The sequence below is a fragment of the Myotis davidii genome, unplaced genomic scaffold (assembly GCF_000327345.1).
Source record: "Myotis davidii unplaced genomic scaffold, ASM32734v1 scaffold496, whole genome shotgun sequence".
Classification (NCBI taxonomy): domain Eukaryota; kingdom Metazoa; phylum Chordata; class Mammalia; order Chiroptera; family Vespertilionidae; genus Myotis; species Myotis davidii.
In genome coordinates, this window is record NW_006289398.1 from 3,098,468 (window position 1) to 3,103,084 (window position 4,617).

A 4,617-nucleotide genomic window follows, 5' to 3' on the forward strand; every position below is an offset into this window, starting at 1 on the left:
AGGGAAAGTCCACTTCACTGCTACTCCCTTATCTTAGCTTTGTTTTTTGTTTTTATGAATATTTACGTTACAGAATATATCAGTGCCATTGTACATCGTGAATACTGTACAGAGCGTGTTTGCTCAGATTCTTTTTAGTGATAAGGAAGCTAATTCTCGATTGGAGACCACTGCTGTAGACAAGTGTTTTCCAACCTTTGCAAAGAGCACTTTTTTACGCTTACAAAAACCTCACCTTGTGGTAATATTTTCATGGCGTTTCCTACATGAGAAAGTTCATGGCAGTCTCAGTACTCTGAAATGAATTTGCTTTGTATTAATTTCAAGAAAACACCCTCTTTTATGAAAAAATACCAGTGCCTTTATGTATATGTATGAGACTTTTTTCTCTCTCCAGGCAAGATGCTCAGATTGGAGATCTGGTTCCCTAATCACCTCCCAGTTCCACTGTCTGCTCCAAGATGAAGCAATTTTCCTCTCCTTGCCCTCCCAGGCCAGGGACACCGCTTCCTCCTGAAAGTCAGGGTGGCAGCAATGCCCGCGCTGCAGCCTGGGGTTCAGGACCCGCAGGGAGTATTGATGAGCTGGAAGAGGGGCCCACCCAGCAATCATTTGGCTTTAGTTTGGGATGTGATTCCGCCATTGATGCCTGTTACTCTGATTCAGGTCAGATGGGATCTGCCCAAGCCGCCCAGTCTTCGCAGATTCTTACGTCGTCTTTGACCGTCATCTCCAGCGCGGCACGGAGACTGAAAGAACAGGCGAGAGAGCCAGACTTCCCGGGGACAGATCCTGGCTTAGCCACTGACTACTACCCGTGTGCCCTTGACAAGTTCCTCTACCTATCTGTGCCTTGTTCACCTATAAGATGGTAATGACAATACTTTCTACGGTGTATGGTTGTTGCAAGGATTAATTTCATTAATCCATGAGAAGGGATTAAATGGTGCCTGACACAAAGGAATGAAGAGTGGGTGCCTCCTGTCGTGGCTGTCCGTAGGTCACCTTCCGCATGAGCTTGTAAGTTCTTTGAAGGCAGAGCCTGTGCCTTCTGTACCTTATACTCCGTTTCCCAAAGTGCTCTCCACAGAATTTCCTGTACGTACTTCAGTCTCTCACTCAATACTTGCTGCAAGACTGTTTATGGAGAGAAATCCGCCTTTTGGCTTGACCCCTAGACCCCAATGCTGGAAAGGTCTTGGGAAATGAGGCGAGCAGGACTGATGGCTATAAAACACACACATGTGCAGCGAGGCATGAACACACGCAGACGCACACGTCCCGCCTACACAGAGAGCCGGCTCATAAATTCTGTCCGTTTTAAAGCAGTTGCAGGATTAATGGCAACAAAACTAAGTGGAGCTCAGCAAACACTTCATCCCTCTTGAAGGTTTGCAATTTTTCAAAGCTTTAGTTGTTTTAGTCCATTTTAGGCTTTAAAGAAATGAAGGGATGTCCTGGCCGGTGTGCTCAGTGGTTAGGACATCAGCCTGAGCACCAAAGGTCACAGGTTCGATTCCCGATTCCCAGTCAAGGGCACGTACCTGGGTTGCAGGTTAGCCCCTAGTAGTAAGTGGCTAAGCCAGTTTGGGAGGCAACCAACCGATGTGTCTCTCTCACATTGACATTCCTCTCTCTCTGTCTCTCTCTCTCCCTCCTGCCTCCCTTCCACTCTCTCTAAAGATCAATGGAAATCCTCAGGTGAGGATTAAAAAAAAAAAGTAGAGTACCTCATGTCCTTCAATCAACAACTAAGGCAGAGCTTCTCTAATCGTGGACATACTTTTAAATGGAAACGAAAACACAGTGAGTTTTTTATTTCACCATTTTCCCCCCTTAATCGGCTGAGCTATTGAAGAGCCATGCAGTGTAGGTTCTTCTCCTTGGCTTTCGTATCTTCAGTCTCTTTAGACCCAACTTGTGTTTGCTGGTGTGCTGGGATCTTGTTCTGCTGACTTGTGTGTCCAGAGAGAGACACGGAACCAGATTTGACCTTTGCATCTATCAAACAAGGTAAAATTGGAGGACCAGCTCTCCCAACCAGAGGCTAGGGATCTGATTTCTAAAATAAATGTGATGGAATAAAGCCACAGGCTATAAACTCAGGTCACCCTCAACGCCCAGCATTAGGACGGCAATGTGGTGGTTCCGATTAAACAGGTTAGGTGAACCATCCACCTACAACAGAGCCACAGCCCCACTGTTTACTAAGCATATGACCCTAAGCAAGTCATTGCTTGATTGCCTTCTCTAAAAATGAGGTCAATACGAATACCTACCTGATGAGGTTATGGGATTAATCAGATAATCCTTATAAACCACTGAGCATGGTACCTGCTATTAGTAACTGCTCTTTTAACATGGGCTATTATAGTTTTGATTAGCTCCATGACCTGAGGGTGGTTGAACTGGACGATCTCGAAGATCCTTCATGTTATAAAGTGCTGATCCAAACCAGGAAACAGATATAATGAAATAAGGTGAAGGGAGCTAACATTTTGAAGCTAGACTTCCCATGTCCTCTTTCCTATGTCTTAAAAGCTTCCACATGCAGTGGCCAACTAACTAAAGAGAATGTTGTCCCACCAAGGAGAGGCAAGGGAACTCACACTGGGTCAAGTGCAGAGAACGGCCTCCTCAACTGTGTTAGAAACACAGGTGCTGAGAAAGAGCTGAGGGGGCTGAAAATCTTCTCTCTCTCCCTCTGCATTTCTCTCTCACACAAACACACGCGCCCACACACAACGTAGATGTCCGACTTCATTCCGAAACATAATTATGAATGGTAATTGAAATAGAAAACATAAAAGTCAAAAGAGCCCTGGCCATGTGGCTCAGTTGGTTGGAGCGTCGTCCTGGTTGCCGGTTTGATTCCCTGTCAGGGCACATACCCAGCTTGTGGGTTTGATCCCCATTTGGGGCCCATACCAGTTGGGTGAGAATTTTTTTTTAAAGTAAAAAAAGTTAATTTTATACAATAAAAGAGATAACCCTATCTTAAAATTAACAGAAAAACCAATTAAGTGATGCGGAAGAAATAGAATTCTGAGAACTTAAGAGCAATAACAAAAGTTTTTAATTAATTATAATTAAGTCTCCCAAAGGAATCATCTTTGTATTCATAAAACAGCTTTTAAAAGTTCAACCACTGCATAGTTTTAAACAAACTTTTAACTTCCTTTTCCACTGATTAGATAAGTCACGAATGTTAACTGTTAAAAAAAAGGCGGGGGGGGGGGGGAAAAAAAAAAGCGTGGGGGGGGGATGATAAACGTCAAGTGTAATCTTTTATACCAGGTTTGAAAAATGGTATGACCAGCCATCCAGAGCCCTGTTCTAACCTATCCAGAGGCATCCTGGAAAACCAGGTGACCAGGTTTGTCTCCAGTGGGAGGGCAGGGTGTTTCAGGTGAGTGAGTGAGTGTGATGTCAATGTCCTGTGGTCCGTGCAGGGAGAAGCAGAAGTCCCAATTAGTATCACTGCTCACAGCTGGGATTCCAGTGGTATTAGCCCACACCTTCTTCCTACCAAGACTCACACGTGAAGTCGGCTTTGGAAGAGAGGGCTTAGAAATCAGTTCTGTTTTCCCTGTGTTGGATGCTACTATTAACATGAAACTGCCCATACCAAACCCACAAATAGACTATTCACAGTCAGGTACGGAGAACCGGGAAAGCAGAAATTAAAGACATTTGTTAAGTCTCTTAATTTAATATATTTCCCCTAATTGCTACTCCGCATTACCTCCAAACCCCCCTTTTATACATCCTTAAAGCCAATCCATTTACAGCCCCTGAGTCATCAAAATCTGATCTCCTACTCAAGTCTGATATTGCTATTGCAGGTCTGAGAGCAAGATGGATCCAGGCAGAGCAATCAGCTCTCAGGGACTAAATAAAGCATGGCCAGTGCATTGGTAATTCTCCTAGTCCGCAGGCCATCCCACTATAAAGAGCTAAAACGACGTGTATATAGGGGTTGCTATCATTAGTTGATGGAGTAAATGGTTGAAACTCATGACAAAAAATTTGATTTATAGTTATTTTTGAAATTCAACTCTCATGGCTATTCCTATCGCTTAAATCAACCCCAGATAGAATACACAGTTATTCATTAGACAATAACACCCCCAAGTCGCTCCCCATTTCCCGGAGCAGCCGGTCATGCACGCCCTGAGCGCTGAGTAGCTAGTTCTCTCTGACTCGGCTCCAGAACATCTCCAATCCCACAACCAGAAGGCAAGTTTCATAATCTCTCTTGCTGCTCTCTACTTTCAAGCCTATGGCCAGGGCAAGGGGTTTTGACTCTCCAAACTCCTCAATTCTGTTGTTCGTGGGAGGTTCACCATGGCCCTGAATTATAACACCCACACTTTGGTCTCTCTCTCTCTCTCTCTCTCTCTCTCTCTCTCTCTCTCTCTCGCAAATCGCTTCCTCCTTTTCCGCAGTTGTTTCGCCACATGCCATCGGAGACCACATCCCATCCGAGATTCCCCAGGTTTCTTCCCTGCGGCTTGTACCCTGGCCACAGAGACTCACGCGGGAAAAGCCCGCGAGGGGACTTCAAGGCCAGCGTCCGGCAGCGGACCAGGCCGAGGGCGGAGAAGCCACGCCCGG